The sequence below is a fragment of the Zalophus californianus genome, chromosome 1, assembly GCF_009762305.2.
Source record: "Zalophus californianus isolate mZalCal1 chromosome 1, mZalCal1.pri.v2, whole genome shotgun sequence".
Taxonomy (NCBI): Eukaryota; Metazoa; Chordata; class Mammalia; order Carnivora; family Otariidae; genus Zalophus; species Zalophus californianus.
In genome coordinates this window covers 112,098,540-112,118,042 of record NC_045595.1, presented here as the reverse complement: position 1 = coordinate 112,118,042, position 19,503 = coordinate 112,098,540, and the positions used below count along the sequence as shown (strand labels likewise).

The following is a 19,503-nucleotide window of genomic DNA, read 5'->3' as shown; positions in this document are numbered from 1 at the left end:
CTACATTATCAACCAACTTGACCCAATTAACATTTACAGAACACCCCATAGAAGAACAAGCAAAATATACAGTTTTCAAAATATTCATTAAAATAGTACATATTCTGAGCCATGAAACATCTCAATAAATTTAAAAGGATTCAAATCATCAAAGTATGCTCTCTGGAACAATGAAAGTAAATTAGAAATGACTTATAAAAAGACATCTAGAAAATCCCAAAATATTTGAAAAATAAATACCATCATTTTAAATAACCCCAAAGAATAAATCAAAGTGAAATGAGAAATTATTTGAACTGAATGAAAATGAAAATGAAAACACAACATATCAGAACCTGTGGATGCTCCTATAGAAGATACATAACACTAAGTGCTTATATGAGAAAAAATGAAGGCTCTCAAAGCAATGGCCTCAGTTTATATCTTAAAAAACTAAAAAAAAAAAAAAAAAGGGAGCAAATTAAACCCAACATAAGCAGGAAAAAGAGGAAATAATATAGTTCAATGTGGAAAGCAATGAAATAGAAAACAGAAAAACTACAGAGAAAATTAATGAATCTAAGAGCTGGTTCTCTGAGAAAAATCAATAAAATTGATAAACCTCTAGCCAGACTGATGAGAAAAAAAGAAAGAAGAAACAAATTATCAACATCAGGAATAAAAGAAGAATCATCAGTATAGATTCTACAGATACTAAAAGGATAAAAAGGGAATATGAATAGCTTTTTGCCTATAAAGTAAATCCTTAGGTGAAATGAACTAATTCCTTGAAAGACAAAACTACCAAAGCTCACTCAAGAAGAAACAGATAACCTAAATGACAATATTTCTCTAATTTGTTTACTAATTTCTCCATTAAGGAAATTTAATTTTTAGTTAAAAACCTTTCTGTAAAGAAAAATCCAGGCTAAATTGTTTCACTCCTGAATTTTATCGAACATTTAAGAAAGAATATCAATTCTACACAAACTCTTTCAGAGAATTAAGAAATACTTACCAATTAATTCTCTGAGGCCAGCATTACCCTAACACAAAATATAATCAAGGATATTATAAGAAAATAAAACTGCAGACTAATATTCCTTGTGAAAAACAAATGTAAAAATTCTAAATATAATTTTAGCAAATTAAATGCAACAAAATATAAAAAAGATAACAGACCATGACCAAGTAGAGTTTCCTACAAGAAATGAAAAAGTGTTTTACGTTTGAAAATCAATGTAATTTACCACATTAACAATTAAATAAAAAAAAGATCATCTCAATAGTCACAAGCATTTTACAAAATCCAACATGTATATCCAAAAAAAAAAAAAAAAAAAAAAACCTGTCAGCAAACTAGGACAAGAAGGGGGTTTCCTCAACCTGACAAGAGGCATTTACCAAAATCCACCAGCTAACACCACACATAATGGTGAAAAAAACTAAGTACTATCTGACTAATATCAGAAATAAGACAAGGATATCCAAACTTTCCACTTCTATTCAATGCTGCATTTGATGCTGTAGTCTGAGCAGTCAGGCAAGAAAAAGAAATAAAAGACATCCAGATTGGGAAGAAGTAAAACTGTCTTCATTACAAACAGCATGATCATCTCTGCAGAAAATCTTGTGGAATCTACAAAAAAGCAACTAGAATGATAAGTGAGTTCAACGAGGCTGCAGGATACAAGATCAATATACCAAATTCAAGTGTATATCCACATATCAGCAACAAACGATCAAAAATTAAAAATTTTTAAATATTACATATATATATCATTTGCAGTATCATTACAAATATAAAATACTTCAGTATAAATATGAAAAAAGAAAATGTCAGAGACCTCTAAACTGTAAGCTACAAAACACTGTTGAGAAAAATCATATAAGACCTCAATAAATGAAAAAATAAACCTTGTTAACAGGGTCAGAAGACTCAATATTATTAAGATGTTAATTCTCCCCAATAGATCTACAGATCCAATGCAATCCCAATCAAAATATAAGCAAGGTATTTTGTGGAAACTGACAAAATGATTACAAAATTCATATGGTAATAGGGGCGCCCGGGTGGCTCAGTTGGTTAAGCATCTGTCTTTGGCTCAGGTCATGATCCTGGGGTTCCTAGGATTGAGCCCCACGTCGGGCTCCCTGCTCAGTGGGGAGCCTGCTTCTCTCTCTCCCTCTGCTGCTCTCCACCTGCTCTGTTCTCTCTCTCATTTTGTCAAATAAATAAATATTTTAAAAAAATTCATATGGTAATGGAAAGGACTTAAGATAGCAAAAACAACTCTGAAAAAAGAGCAAAGTGTGAAGACTATGACTACATGATTCCAAGTGTTATAATGCTCTAATAATCAAGATAGTGTGGTACTGGCATCAAGACAGATATGTATTTCAGTGGAACAAAGAGAATGTCCAGAAACAGACCTACACATTTATGAACAACAGATTTTATTGCAAAAATACAAAGGCAATCCAACAAAGAAAAGGTGATCTGGTCAAAAAAATATGCTGGCAATATTAAATTTTCAAGATGCAAAAAGAAAAAAAAATGAACTTTGATCCATAGCTCATGTCATACTCAAAATATATCTCAAAACAGATCATAGACCTAAATGTAAAACCTGAAACTATAAAACTGGTAGAAGAAAATAGAAAATCTTTGTGGCTTTTGGTTAGGAAAAGATCTCCTAGATCAACACCAAAAGCATGTCTATAAAAGAAGAAATTAATAAACAATACTTCACCAAAATTAAAAACTTCTGGGAGCGCCTGCGTGGTGCAATCAGTTAAGCACCCAACTCTCGGTTTTGGCTCAGGTCGTGATCTCAGGGTCATGAAATTAAGCCCCATCTGGGGCTCCACACTCAGCAGAGTCTGCTTAAGACTCTCTCTCCCTCTCCTTCTGCCCCTCCCCTCCATGCTCTCTCTCTAAAATAAATCTTTTAAAAAAAGATTAAAGACTTCTGTCTTCAAAAGGCACTCCTAGTGGGGCAGCTGGGTGGCTCATTTGGTTAAGCGTCTGCCTTTGGCTCAGATAACAATCCCAGGGTCCTGGGATTGAGCCCCGCATCAGGCTCCTTGCTCAGCAGAGGAGCCTGCTTCTCCCTCTCCCTCTGCCTGACACTCCCCCTGCTTGTGCTCTCTCTCTCTCTGTGTCAAATAAATAAATAAAATCTTAAAAAGAAAAAAGGCACTCCTAGTGAATGAAAGAAAAGCCACAGCACATACCTGATATAGTACCTGAATCTAGAATATATAAAGAACTCTCCAAACTTAATAATAAGGAAACGACCCAACACAAAAATAAGCAAAAGATGTGGACAGATACTTCACTAAGAAATATATATAGGTGACAAATAAGAACATTGAAAACATTCTCATCACCATTAGTTATGAGGGAAATGTAAATTAAAGCCATAATGAGCCACTTCACACCTATCAGAAAGTCTAAAATAAAAGACTAACCATACATGTGGTAGTGATGAGGAATAACTGGAACACTCATGCACTGCTGGCAAGATTGTATAATGGTACAACCACATGGGACAACAGTTTGGCAATTAAGTTAAGCATAAACCTACCATATAATCCAGCCCTTCTATAGCCAAAAAGAAAGTATGTCCACACATGTACACAAATTTTCATAGCAGCTTGTTTTATAATAGCCAAAACTTGAAAACAACACAAATTTCCATCAATAGGTAACTGGGAAAACAAACTGTTTCATACACATACAATGGCTGAATAGTAACTCAGCAATAACGAAAAATATATGCGACAACATAGATGCATCTCAGAATAATTGTGCTGAAAGAAATCAGACAAAAAGATTACATACCATATTATTACATTTATATAAAGTTCTAGAAAATGTAAACTCATCAACAGTTACACTAACTAGGTGCCTGTGGGAAAAAGAGCAATGAGAGAGGGAAGAAGTATTACAAAGGAGCCTGACTAAGCCTTTGGTTATGAAGGACAGGTTCGCTATCTTGATTGTGGTGATGGTATTACAGTTACATACTGAAATAAAAAAATATCAAGTTGCATACTTTAAAATATGTGCAGCTTACTGTATATTAATTATACTTCAGTAAAACTTTAAAAATAGGAGAAAAATTTGACCAGACTCTACACAAAAGTAGATACACAAATGGCCAATAAACAAAGATAAGATGCTCAACATTATTTGACATCAGGGAAATGAAAATTTAAACCACAGCGGCATAAATCTACCAATCCATTACAAAGGCTAAAATTAAAAAGAACAGCAATATAAACTGTTGGCAAGGATCTGGAGAAACTTGAAATCTCATGTACCAGTCATGTAAATGTAAAATAATACAACCCCTTCAGAAAACCATTTGGCAGGTTTACCTAAACCTTTCAAACAAGCCAGTCATTCACTTTCCAGGTAAAGAAAACACATGTCCACTTGAAGAACTTTATATGAATGATCATAACAGCTTTAGTAATATCCAAAATGGAAAACAACTCAAATATCTATTAACAGATGAGTGTAAAAACAAAACATGATATATTTATACAAAAGAACACTACTCTTCATTCAAAAGGACTACCTGCTGATACACATCCAACATCATGGATAAATCACAAAATTATAATGCTGAGGGAAAGCACCAAACACAAAAGAGTACATAATGTGTACTGTGATTCTACTTATATAAAATTTTAGAAAATATAAACTAATTTATAGTGAAAGCACATTAGCAGTCATCTAAGGCTGAGGTGTAGGGGAAAATGGACTACATAAGGGCAAGTGAAAACATTTGTGGTCATGGAACTATTCACTATATAAGTGTATACCATGTTGGTTTTTAATAGTTCTCCAGCATTTTTGGCTCTGCAATATTAGCAAAAGTAGTTTACTCTCTTGGTTTTTCTCAATGAAGTATCACTGGCATTTCTGATGGGAAAATTTCTTTCTCGAATGGGCTGTCTTGTACACTTTTAAGACATAGAGTGTTCCTATTTTTTCTCCCCAACCACTATGATCCTATATATTCCATCACATATTTCCAAAAAGGCCCAAAATTGCCAAATGTGATAAATCAAAGCCTAATAAACTTTTATTTATCACATTTGGTACTTTCTATAAAATGATACTGACCAAGAAACAAAATCAGTAACAACTAGATCTATAAGATGGGAGCATACAATCTAAGAGGTCTTGTCCTTAAAGGGCTAATCCTATTATCATTTTTACTTACAACCCTCATCAGGTAGAATACTCAGGATGGTCTAAATAGAAAGAAATCATTTCTTACTCATTTCCCACTCCTCATCACTCATCACTACTCAAAAAAAAGAAAATGTTATGGGCACCTGGGTGGCTCAGATGGTTAAGCGTCTGCCTTCGGCTCAGGTCATGATCCCAGAGTCCTGGGATCAAGTTCCGCATCGGGCTCCCTGCTCCTTGGGAGCCTGCTTCTCCCTCTGCCTCTCTCTCTCTCTCTGTCTCTCATGAATAAATAAATAAAATTTTTAAAAAAAAGAAAAGAAAATGTTGTATAACATGTACTGTTTTTATAGCTATAACAGAAGAAATATAATTTCTAATTTTAAAACTGCATAATTAATAATGATTTGAGCATTGCCAAAAGGATTATGTAGTATGTGGTGTGGCATGTGTAAAACAGAATGAGAGTTAAACTGAGTGGGAGAGAAGGAGATACTCAGAAAGAGAAATCCTTTAAAAATGAACTCCGAATTATCTAGACAAAATATCATCTTCAAAGAAGACACGAATGCTTATTTTTTTGTTTCTTTCTCATAAAGGTAATAAAGAGGAAATGAGAAGTGAATGGGAGATAATAAACAGTATTAACATTTTCAAAAGCAGAGGGAATAAAGCTACCTACCAATGCTATGGAGACTAAAAGTCAGTAAGAGAGTATCATGACAATAAATCTGTATACTCAGGTAAAACGAATTTGTCAGACAAATTTCTAAAATACAATCTTACAGAAACTGATTTAAGATTAAACAGAAAAAAAGAAATAAACAATAAAATAGAAAGTCTTCATAGTCCTTTAACCATCAAAAAACCTAAATAAATAATTTAAAAACCCTCACAATAATAATACTAAGCCTAAATTGTATTATAGGCTAGTTCTACCAAATATTCAAGGACTATATCATTTTCATCCTACATAAACTTTCTGAGAATAGAAACTGATGAACCGGGGCACCTGGGTGGCTCAGTCGTTAAGCGTCTGCCTTTGGCTCAGGTCATGGTCCCAGGGTCCTGGGATCGAGCCCCATGTCGGGCTCCCTGCTCGGCAGGAAGCCTGCTTCTCCCTCTCCCGCTCCCCCCCTTGCTTGTGTTCCCTCTCTCGCTGTGTCTCTCTCTGTCAAATAAATAAATAAAATCTTTAAAAAAAAAAAATTTCTTCATACAGTTAACACTAAGAACAAAATGAAAGAAAGAAAGAAAGAAACTGATGAACCATTCACCATTACATGTTTTAATAGACTTAAATTTTAGAGCAGTTTTAGGTTCATATCAAAATTGAGTAGAAGGCACAGAGATTACCATATATCTCCTTCCCCTATACATACATAGCCTCCCCCATTATCAATATCCCCTACTAGTGTTCTCCATTACATTTACAAGGCTAGTATAACCTTGATGCTAAAGTTGGAAAAGGAAATAAACTAATACTAATAAACCAAACAAATCCAGCAATATATACAAAAAGATAGTACACTACAAGTACACTCAATTCATCTCAGGTCTGCAAGGACAGATTAATAATAGAAAATCAGTTATTATTCATACATTCCTATATTAAAAGGGGAAAACTTTAAAATGATTTCAATTAATGCAGGAAAAAATTTTGTTAAAAAAATATACAAATAAATGATTTCTAAAAAATCTTATCCAATAGGAACAGAAGAAAATTTTGTCAAACAGGAAATGATATCTACCAAAAACCAAAAAGAAACTTATTCTCATTAGAAAAATATTAGCAGAATTCCCATTCAAATTCCAAGTAGGACAAAGATAATGCCAATTAATACAATAAACATACAAAGTAGACAGACATAAATTTAACAAAATACTTGCAAGACCTTTACAGAAGAAAAAAATTGTTTTTTACTGAGACATTTTTAAAGTACTAAATAAAAAAAGAGGTATACTATGTCCATGGATGGTAAAATGTAATATCTTACAGATACAAGTTCCCACCAAACAGATCTATAGATTCAGTGCAATTCCAATCAAAGTACCAACAAGGATTTTTGTAGAACCTGACAAACTGACTCTAGCTTTTACATGTAAGAAAAAAAGTCCAAGTAGTAATAAAAGAAAAAAATTACATATAAGACTTCAAATTATAAAACTATTTATATAAAAACATTGTTAAGAAATTAACAGATAAGCCATAGACCAGTAAAAAATATTCACAACACATGCCTAACAAAGGAATTGAACATAGAATATGTAAGAAATTTCAACAACTCAATAATAAAAAGAGAAATAATCTTTTTCTGAAAAATAGATAAAAGGCTTGAACAAATACTTTACAAGGGAAAATATACAAATGGCCAGTAAGCACAGAAAAAAAGTGTTTAACATCATTAGTCACCAGAAAAATGCTAGTTAAAACTCACAATGAAATACCACTTCAAATCCATTAGAACAGCTGGAATTCAAAGGTCTGTAACACCAAATGTTGGCAAAGATGTGCAACTGAAACTTCTTGTTGAAACATAAATTGTTTATGGGAATGTAAACTAAAACAACTGTGCAAAACCATCTGGCAGTTAAATATACACCTATCATACAATCCATCTATTCCACTGCTAGGTATTTATGCAAAAGAAATGCAAACATATGTCACTTCAGAGACATGTACACAAATGTTCATAGCTGCTTTAGTCTCAAAAACTGAAAACTCACTGCTAGATATTTACCCAAGAGAGATGAAAACATATATTCCACAAAGACTTGTACAAGAAAATCCATTGCAGCTTTATTCTTAATAGCTCCAAAGTGAAAACAACCCAAAATATCCTTCAATAGAATGAACTGTGGTACATTCATACAATGGAACAGTAGTCAGCAATAAAAGGAATAAACTACTAATATATGCAACAACATGGATAAATCTCAAAAACCTGCTAAGCAAAAGAAGCCAGGTACAAAAAAATACATACTATGCGATGCCATTTATATTAAGTTCTTGAACTAATCTATTGTAAATGAAATTAGAATAGTGATTGCCTCTGGAGGCTGGGGGAGGGACTGACTACAAAGGAGCACAAGAAAATTTTTGAAAGGGATGCAATATGGAACACAAGTTCTACAAATGAATGCATGTGATAAAACTTACCGAATTGCATACATAAGATCTGTGTGTTTTACCATATGATTTAACTTATATTTTTAAAATCACATAACAACACCCTTAACTCTGAATTACCAAAAATAACTGAAATGAAGAAGGGTAGACATCACTACACTCTTTTGACTTATTACTATAGCTAATTATATTAACAAATTTCATAATATTGAATTACCTTTGTATTTCTAGTTTGAACCACTCTTAACTCCTGGTTCATTTTTCCAACTTACTGCTGGATTCTCTGATAAAGTTCTACTTATAGTTTTTCCATCAATTGTTTATAAACTCAAGAACATTATTTTAAAAAACAGTTTCATGTATACCATACAATAGCAAATAATTATGCTAATGTTATTAGGAACATATTCACTGAAAAAGAAAAAAATATGTAAAACTAAACCTTAAGTCAAAATCCTGTGATAATAAATTTTAATTTAAAATAATAGTATGAATTCATGTTTTAGTATACCATATTTCATTGATTCTAAGATGTATACTTTGAATATTATTTTAACATATCTGTAATGAGGATGCATTTGCATTAGATGGTATCTTAAAATTAATGGCAATATTTTTTCTTTCATAGTAGTACATAAAATTACATTTGACCACATCTTAGACTCAAGGAAACACAGTGTGTTCTCAAGTTCTGCCCACTGAACTAAAGAAATGCCATCCCTGAAGCATCGTATTTTGATCTCTAAATACCATTCTTGACTAAAAGGAGCCAAGGTTATTTGGATAAATGGTTAATTCCAGGCTCCGGAACAAAAAATTTCAGTCTGAGACTGAAACAAAATGTAAAGAATCATTTAAAAGTAACAGGGTCATGTGTGAAGAACACAGGAGCCAATTTGAAGAGATTCATGCTGAACAAACTTGCTACAATTTGAGCATCAAAAAACAACAAAATAACAATTCTGATTGAAATATGTTGAATAAAATTCCCATGAATCCTTGTGATACTCAAGCAGGAGAAAGCAAAATGCAAAACAACTGACTACTACTGGAGGGGACTATAATACAAACTCTTCATTCTAAAAACTGGTTATATAATGGAGATTTCATAAAAAGTATCCAATGTCTACAGACATTGGATATGTATATCAAAATATAGGCCATCCGTGCATAGCAACTTAGTGGGACTTATAGAGTTAAGTAGTGATTGATTAAAGATTTGTACAAGAAATTTTCAAACCTGTCTCTATTTTCCACTATTTTTGTTCTAAGAACATAGCCAAAATCCAGAACTGGGTGAAGCAAAGGAGAACAGGTTGAAGAGAAGTGAGAAGGGAAACAGGAAACACAAGCTGCATCCTTTTGACTAATACCAATTACCCTTTTTTCTTTACCATCAAAACATGCATCATCAACAGACTAAAACAGCTCTAAATAATGCTTTTATATTTATACATAATATCTTCAGTTAGAGCATAAAATGTCACTAGATCTTCACTTATTCAGAATTTACATAATCATTGCTATCACAAGGTAGAAGCTAAACTTCAGTTTCTGATGATCAGTTTAACCTTTAAATCTCCTGATTAAACTCCGTCTTCATTCGTAAAACCCCAAATTAGCAAACAAGCCACAATACAATATATGCTATAGCACAGGTCTTCTGTGAATAGCTGGGATCTTCAACTGCTTCAGCTGCAATACAAACCATTGAGCCTTGGCCAATATAAGCCAATGTGAATAATCAATATGACAACCTTATTTTTCTAATGCAAACAGGATTGCTACAGTAAGGTGTCTCACTGCCACATCACAGTCATGGCCTCTTTTAACCCCTAATTAGATTGAGGCGATTATCCCTGCTCTTCCTTACAAGTGTACAGCTTGGATAAGGGATGACAAAAGCTATCTGCCACTTATTCAGCCTTTGCAGACAGCAGGTTATCCAGGGAGATAGAGAATAAAATCAACAAACAATTGTTATTCATATCATCATCTAAAGTGTTAAGATAGTCACAGTTTCCATACATGCACAGTGAATATAGCCCAGAGCATGAGGTAACTGCAGACTGCTTAAGAACATCAGGGTTACACAGATGGAAATTCATGGTGATGTTGGGGAATTATGTCTAAATCAAATTCATTTGCATAAAAAGAAATGATCGGGGATTTGTCTTTTGTATATAATATATCAAGATTTCATTATGTTTCTCTTCATGAATTCTTTGAAGCTAAATTTTAATATTGATTTTTCTAAACACATAGCATTTATCATGAAAAAGACTGCCAAAATTAATGGTCTGTAGACACTTAAATGCATTAAAATTCAATTAAAATACTCTTAAATATAAAACAGGAAACTTTTCACTATGATACTACATGAGTTCTTGTATTATTTAGATAATCAAGGGTTATTTCATTAACTCTGTGGATTCCAAATGTTTTTCTTAACTCTCATAACAATCAATTTCTGAAATCTTGGTCATCACTTCAGACCAATTATTAAGAGAATTGTGGTCACAAGAAAATAATAGAGTAGTTGCAAAGACACCAAACTGACAGTTTCCTAGTAAGTTTAACTAAGCTAACTTGAGGACAATATAGAAAGCTGAGCCCACTGATAAGAAAAAACTTTGGAGGGAATATCTGCATCTACACTGATGATGATAAAATCACAGTGGAAGTAATAAGATAAGGAAATGTTGAAAAGGATTTCATATCTTTTCCTTTCCACTTGCAAGAGTCAGTAGGTGCCTTTTCTTAAGGTCATAATCACTTTGCTAAAAGAAAAAGAATGGGAAAGCCACAATGTTTTATACTGAATTCTGTTTCTGTTTTATATTACTCATTCAGTTAATCAACATTGTTGCCTTTAAAGCAGCCAACTAGAAGTATACTCTTTCCAAAAACTGAGGTCCCAGCCCCAAACTTCATCAAATGCCACTCCAAGAACAGCCAAAACATTTTAAACATATCCACCAGTAGCAAAAAAAATTGTCATATAAGCATTATTTCCATACACAGCCATGAGTTACTGAACCCAGATTCCCATGTAGAGTGCTGTGATTACTTGGTAATCAGTGGATCATTTAACCAAACTGCATCATGAGTTCAATTTAGTGATTGCCAACCTGTCTGAGCAGTGTAAGATTATCTAAAACTGTGTGCCTTGTTCCCCTGACATAGGCTGAAACATGACTTCGTTCTTTAAGTCAAATATTAACTCAGAATATTGGGCAAGCCTTGAAATCCGAGTCATAATTCACTTCTAAATGTGTCTCCAGAGCACCCACTGTTGGATACAGATACCCAAAGCTTATATATAGAGAGAGAATGTATGTATGTGTATATATTTGTACATATGTATGCATGCATGTGTATATATTTGTTTTTTTACACATTTGCAGTCAATAATTTCATTTTAAACAACTGATTTTAAGCAACACGCTTTTCTTAGTATCCCAGACAGTCATTTATTTTTATAAAATGGACTTGATAAAAAAAATGAAATCAATTGTCAAAAGATATGGGAATACTTTACTAGATATAATTAAATTTATTAACCTTAGTTTACTTAAACTGAGTGTTAAAATTTGAATTTGTTATGATTTTGTTTCTCTAATCTATTTCTGGTCTTTAAATATATATATACATATATATATATAAAACACTTTCCAAAAGTAAACATAAATCATACACATCTACTGTAAATTTTAGACTAAAATATTTTAAGAATTTAGTAAACATATGCTGGTAAAATTGCATAAAGCCAAACTATAGTAAACAAAAACATATAGACAGTTGTTTTCAATTACCTTTCTACTCAATATAGAGTTAAACCATCAGTGCTAAAATTCAAAAACATTAAAAGGAAAAGTAACAACAAATGACATTTTAGCCAACGGGTAAAGAACAGCTTCACTCTTATGGTCTTATTTTAATCCATCTTTCCGTGTGTTATTTTACTATTTTTCAGCTTTCTTTGTTCTTTTACTTGGAACTATATATGTGCTTGAAAAGTTACTAGCAACTATTTATTAAAAGTACAATAAAGAACTAGACCTTAAATAATTTGAGAAATGCAAAGTGAAAAACTAAATTATAACATATAAAATTATTGATTTTCAAACTTTCTTCTGCAGCTCAACTTTATATAAAACTCCAATACTGTCAGCATATCTCAATAATATTCCCACTCAAAAGAAATAATGCATTATTGGTTTTTTTGCTTGGATTAAAAACCATACGGCATACTGTAAATTTAATAACATTAAAGCTGAGGCCAATAAATAAAAAGTCCATGGTCCTTATCCAATTCTGGATTTCTAACTAAAGAGTGGCATGATGGCCACACGTTAATCACACATCTGACTAGAGAACTAGAAAATGGTACCTTTGAAAGCAAGTAATTTACTGAGGATGTGGGATTTAATATTTTCAAAGCCATTAACTAGTTATTCTTCATCTTTACTACAAATAAACATGAAATAGGATAGCAGATTTAGGTCAACTACAGAAAAGCATTTCTAGAGTGTGTTAAGTACTTGAGTAGATTGCTAAAGGAGATTGGAATTCTCTTAAGGACTTGAAAAAGGATACATTTTAACCTTTCAGGAATGGATTCTCTGAAAGTGAAGAACTTGTGACAGTCCTTCTCACCTTAAAATAAAATTCTTAAAACCAAGTACTTATGGAATATCATGCTTTTGTATTTGTTTCATTCCTAATTTAAAATTTATCTAAGAGAAGTATATAAATAATGGAATATTCCAGATTTGATTTGGTACAGGGCTAGAAACAATGGGGATAATATACAAATAGGGCTCAGCACTGCATGAGAAAAGGAAGAAAGTATTAAAACATGAAACAACTAAAAAAATTAAAATTCCATATCATAACAACTCTTTAGGTAAATTATAAAATGTAGTATCTTCTACCAATATAGTCTGCAAACAAACTATAAAGAATTTGAAACCAAGCAAGTAGAAATAAACCCCCTGAAACTGATACAAGTAGAATTATACAAATCTATTATTTTATTTATTCAGTTAATTTTTTCACCAATATTAAACAAAGAAGCCCATTTTGTTTTGTTTTGTTCCCCAAATGGGGAACAGGTAATATATACCGAGAAAACATATCAATTTATTCAACAAGAATGTGTGCCTTAGAAATCAAACCACTATAAAAGTTCTTTTTATGTTGCCAGATCAAATTTTGAAAGGACCTTAACCAAATGATCAAAGTTACCATCACCAATAATGGAACAAAACCAACATCCGGTGAGCCCTGATATGATGTGCTGAGGATGACACAACATTACTTCTGTGATATTCCTGACAAAAAAATGCACGACCTGACTCTAATCATTAGGAAACATTGGAAAAACCCAAATTGAGGGACAGTCTATCAAACAACCAGCCTATATAGCTTTACAAATGTCAAGGTCATAAAAGACAAAGAAAAGCCAAGCAACTAGTCTACATTAAAGGAAACTAAAGAGACATGGCAACTAACTGTAATACATGACCCTGGACTGGACTCAGCCTTTTATGGAGGGTAAAGGTGGTTGACATGCAAAGAGGAAGTTATATGACATACCTGGGACTACGAACTGCTGATTATATAATATTGTATCATTAAATTTCTCGATTTTGATTACTGTACTGTGGCTACCTTAAAAATAATTCTTATGGAATATACACAAAAATATTTAGGTGTAAAGGGACTGATGCCTGCCACTTACTATCAAATGATTCAGAAAAAAGAATACTGAGAGACAGAAAGTTTGATAAAGCAAATGAGGCAAAAATGTAAACAATTGGTGAATCTGGATAAAGTGTATATGAGAGTTCTTTACTCTTCTTGAAACATATTTGTTAAGTTTGAAATTATGTCAAATAAAGAGCTGCAAAAAAATCTTAATTGGGTATATTAATTCCTACACAGCATTTTCAGTTCCAACCAGCAACTTACCTCCTTCAAACCTGACAGCACCAGAAAAAAAAAAAACAAAAAAACACCTCACATTTAGTAGGCAAGGAAAAGCTACCCTTTAAAAAAGTATACATATATCACATAGTCCTAAAGCACTATTTACTACATTTAGAACTCTGGAATTTATAAAACTATTTAGAAAGTAATTTTAAAATGCCAGATTTTACTATTTTCAGTCTTAAAATGCTTTCATCTGATGAGAATTTGACAAATCCTATCACCTGCTGTTTTAGGCATCCCATTCCTAAGGTGATGTTAACTCAATAATTTTTTCCAGGAATTTTATCAATAGTGATATCTGAATTGAGATACAATGAGGAAAAAGTCATGGCATACAGTCTAAAAAGATGGGATTCCCCCCCACCCCACTAACTTCAGAATATAAGAAGCTAAAGCCATCCAGATACAAAGTATACAGTTCTTAATGGTTTACTACTTCATATAAATAGAGCTCTGAAAGTGAAACTAGCCTCTTGGGAGAGCTGATGAATAAATGTCTGAACACCTGTGTGTGCTTTGTTATAATGCTACAATAAGCCGGTCTGAAATGGCTTCACTGAAGTGCTGGAAGACTTACTTCCTGGGTGCCCAGCCATCCTTTCATCAGATATGTCAGTATCCATCCCTTTTAGTAATAGTCAAGAAATAGCATCATTAAATTCCCTCTAGAAAGGGTATTGTAATCAGAAATGACAAAGTAAATTTTCCGTCATCCACAGAAATAAGAAGTATCATATTATACTAACTGTATTTCTAATTATTTTACTGATTCAGTCAATAAATTTTTGGCTAGAGTAATAATATTTTCAGTACATTAAAAGTGGGCACTTACTGCTAGTGGTGGAAGAAGGGGAAATTCATACTAGCTTCCCAGGGTGCAAAATGACAATGTGTGTTAACCTCATAAAAACCAATAGTCTTTGACCCAGAAAGTTCACTTCTAGGAATTTATTCTACAGAAATATAATATACACAAAGGTATTTAGATACAAAAATATGTCTGCATATATGTACATATACATATATGTACATGTACAATATTTATGTATAAGAATATCCATCAAAAACTAATGATGTAATGTATGGTGATTAACATAACATAATGAAAAAAAGAATATCCATCATTTCAATAATAAATGAAAACCACTTCTATGTCCAAAGACACAAGGATTATTAAATAGGTTAGTATGTATCTATACAATGCAAAGTATGCTACTCTTAAAAATGATGACATAATAGATTAGTATAGTAGTGCATCTATCAAATTTTTAAATAAACTGGGAAATATATACACATATACTAAAAATTGTATTTAAGTTATGGAGGGTGCAATCAAAAGTGTTTGTACCTCATTTGGGAGGCCACTATTCTATACAAGAGGCTGTGGCGGCCTAGACCAGGAGATTACAAACTATAGTCCTTAGGCTAACTTGGCCCCACTGCCTGCTTTTGTAAGTAAAATTTACTGCAACATAGACATGCCTATTCATTTATTTATTGTCTGTGGCTGCTTTTCACATTACAACCACAGAGCTAAGTAGTTCTGACAGACATTGTAAGCCCACAAAGCTGAAAATATTTACTATCTGGATCTTTATGGAAAAAAGTTTCTGAACCCTGGCCCAGAAACCTAGCTCACATTTCTCTCCAATGCTTTCCAAACAGCCTTTCAATGTATTGAATTATGTGATATAATCATAGACGAAATGGTTTCCAAACTATATCTTTGCATGTGCGGCAGGAGAGTAAAAGGATCTCAGTCCATCCATTTACCCCAGCCAAGGGGGCAAATGGAGCAAGTAAGGGAAAGGAAGGAAAGAGGAAGATAAGGGTTAAAGAAGGGATAAGAAAAGTTGGAAAGCCACTTCTCTCCTTAAGGGGTGGGAGGGGGAGGGGAAGACAAGGAGATCCTTATCTGGTAAAGGAGTTTGTATTCAGGAATTGAGTTTGTACTGGAACCCAAGTCTCTTAATATATAGCATGTATATTATATAGATGGATTCTCAATTCTCAATTGGAGGGGGAGAGCAGACAAATTTTTAGGTATTAAAATGGTTTGTGGCCTTCCAGAGCTCAACTCAATTCAGGAATCTTATTCCTTAGTATTTAATTTTGTTAATTTCTCTCTCATTTAAGTTAAATGAAAATCGATCAAATTGATTTAAATTTAATTCTTCTCTGGGGGGGCAATAATGAGAAAAAAAACCTTGAACAATGGTATACAGAAAATAATCCTTAACTTTGAGTTCCCTTACGCAAAGTGTTAAAAGGCTCTTAATTGCTAATATACACATTTTAACCCATATTTTTGGTTCCAGTATGCACAAACTACAAATCAATCCTGTTACGGGCCAGTCTCAAAAGAGGAAACTGCAGGTGGGTACAGAAAAGGGAAGGAAAGTAAAAGAGCAAAAAGAAGTTTATTGCAGTGAAAATGTAGAGAGGAAAGTAAACTCAGGACTCAGAACTGTACACCCTTAGCATTTGTAAGAAAGATGTTGAGCCACATACTACACAATGAAGTTACCACGATGGGCAAAAACCTACATAACCTTACATAACACTAGGCCTGGGGCACGTAGATTGAGAAAGACCTAATCAGTAATCTCAAACATTCAAGTTATTTGTTATCTCTTGAACAACAGTAGGAACCAATGGATATAAACAACTATTAGAACTTCAGGGAGAAAGAGAAATGGAAAGTTTTTAGTATAAAAGGATGAAAATGGCAGTTAATGGTTGTGCTAGTTACTAAGCTGCTACCTCTGCCATAAATTTATTATAGAACTCTGCAAATGACATTTTTCCTTTGCCAGCTAGCTCCCTGTTAAGTTCTGCTAGGAAGAGGTGTGAGAAGGAAGTTGAATAGTTCCAGAAAGTGAGAAGGGCTTCCCTGTTTTACTTGCTGCTCCTGTCAGGGCTGCCCCTGCAACAACTCTTTACTCCAAAGGAAGTAACTCCTTAGTAGAGTTGGTTCCAATTTCTAGGTTGTTGCTGTTGTTTTCCATTTTCCCAGAACCAGACCCATCATATTCCCTCAGAGGCCACTAGCACAGCCAAGCAGCATCCCCTTCTCAAAGGTCCAGCTCTTAGCTCTGTGGAGCCCATCCCACAAGCCTCTGAGGTACCAACACCAGTCAATCAACACCTAGTCCTCCCAGGTCTGGGTCCCAGCTCTGCCCTTCTCTGAGATCTTAAATCCCAATAATCTCAACCTCTTCTCTTCCCCCCACCCCCGCAAAGATTCTGGAAAATATATGGAACGCTTCACAAATTTGTGTGTCATCCTTTGTGCAAGGGCCATGTTAATCTTCTCTGTATTGTTCCAATTGTAGTGTATGAGCTGTCAAAGAGAGCACCCAACCTCTTCTCTTTGTTCCCCCAGGAGCAGTACCTGATTCTTGCTATTACTATCTCTTGATAGCTCAGTGTTCCCCCTTTTGCATCACCCTCCCATACCTAATTAACCAACTCACCATAAAAAATTCTATTAAGATAACTAGTGTGGTTTCATCTTCCTGACTGGTTCCTGACAGATACAATGGTATCAAGTAGTCCTTATTTTAGATGTAATTAACATTCTCTTTAGGTGTTATTTTTAGTGTTTAATTTTAGTTTAAGTAAAAAATATTTTTAAGGACTATGAGAATTTTATTCACACTTCAGTCTCCCTAAATTTTTTATATATTTTTTTCCTGTTAGGTGTAAGATTTTTTTTCCTCCCACAATTCTTTTGGTTAAATCTGTGAGAAAGCCCCAAGTCACTAATGTGTTTGTGATACTTATCCTTAATCTATTCCATACCTTCCAATTGTGTCTAAGCCCAAAGGGATGTAAATCTTCCTTTTTAACAAGAACAGCAAACCCTTTAGTTCTGGGCAGCAGTAACTGGAATAGCTAGTGACAGGTAGAGGAATACATTTTAAAGAGTTATCAAGAGGGAGCAGGTTAACTGAATCTTAACATCCCAGAAAAATGACCATATTTATTAATACATATATTTTAAATATATGCTGGAGTTAGTCACAGTGGGGAGATACAAAATGTCTAAGTGTAAAACATGTACTTCAGTAAGATAAGAGTTATTTGTACAACTGTATAACTATTAACTTATCAAAATCTCACCTTGATAGCTACCTTGGGTAAATACATCATTTAACCTCTGGTAGCCTCAGTTTTCTCATCTGTAAAGAAAATAGGCTGGACTAGGTCTCTGTTGCCATATATCTAACATGACAATCTATACAATTTCTTTCAGTGCTGAGGCATTGGGAGCTCAGCATCATTACTGAGAGAAACAAAAGACTGGTTTTGTAAAGGGAAAAACGAAAGAGGTAGAAAAAAAGAGTATAAAGATTGATAGTTTAAAAATATAATTTGAAAGCGATTCAAATACATAATATTAGAGAATTCCTTATCTTCTTCCTCTAAGTCAAGGAAAAGGAAGAAACTATATCACAGGTAAACTATCTCGTTAAAAAGATTAAAAAGTTTCTTTATTTCTATTATCACAGTCTTTGAAAACATTTACTAAGTCAGAAAGGATACTTCTTAAATTCTCTTCAAGATAGAAAACATGTCCTTGTATTATATGATCTCACTGATATGAGGAATTCTTTTTTTTTTTAAGATTTCATTTATTTATTTGACAGAGAGAGACACAGCGAGAGAGGGAACACAAGCAGGGGGAGTGGGAGAGGGAGAAGCAGGCTTCCTGCGGAGCAGGGAGCCCGATGCAGTGCTCAGTCCCAGGACCCTGGGATCATGACCTGAGCCGAAGGCTGACGCCCAACGACTGAGCCACCCAGGCGCCCGATGATATGAGGAATTCTTAATCTCAGGAAACAAACTGAGGGTTGCTGAAACAAATAATACATTATATGTAAAAAAAAAAAAAAAAAAGAATATAGTAGGAAGGGAAAAATGAAGGGGGGGAAATTGGAGGGGGAGATGAACCATGAGACTCTATGGACTCTGAGAAACAAACTGAGGGTTCTGCGGGGGGTGGATGGGTTAACCTGGAGATGGGTATTAAAGAGGGCACGTATTGAATGGAGCACTGGGTATTATACGCAAACAATGAATCATGGAACACTACATCAAAAACTAATGATGTAATAATGTATGGTGATTAACATAACATAATAAAATAAAATTTTAAAAAAGATAGAAAACATGTCTTTTTTTT

General features: G+C 33.5%; 1 protein-coding gene and 1 non-coding gene across 2 annotated transcripts in view; both read right to left on the bottom strand.

Annotated features, from left to right (window-relative positions):
• The window catches only part of RSRC1 (arginine and serine rich coiled-coil 1), a 300,250-nt gene that overhangs the window by 127,906 nt on the left and 152,841 nt on the right, over nucleotides 1-19,503 (bottom strand). The window lies entirely within an intron of this gene.
• On the bottom strand, nucleotides 17,567-17,674 carry LOC113919020. Its single transcript, XR_003518766.1, has one exon. It is a non-coding gene; the product is annotated as a U6 spliceosomal RNA (small nuclear RNA).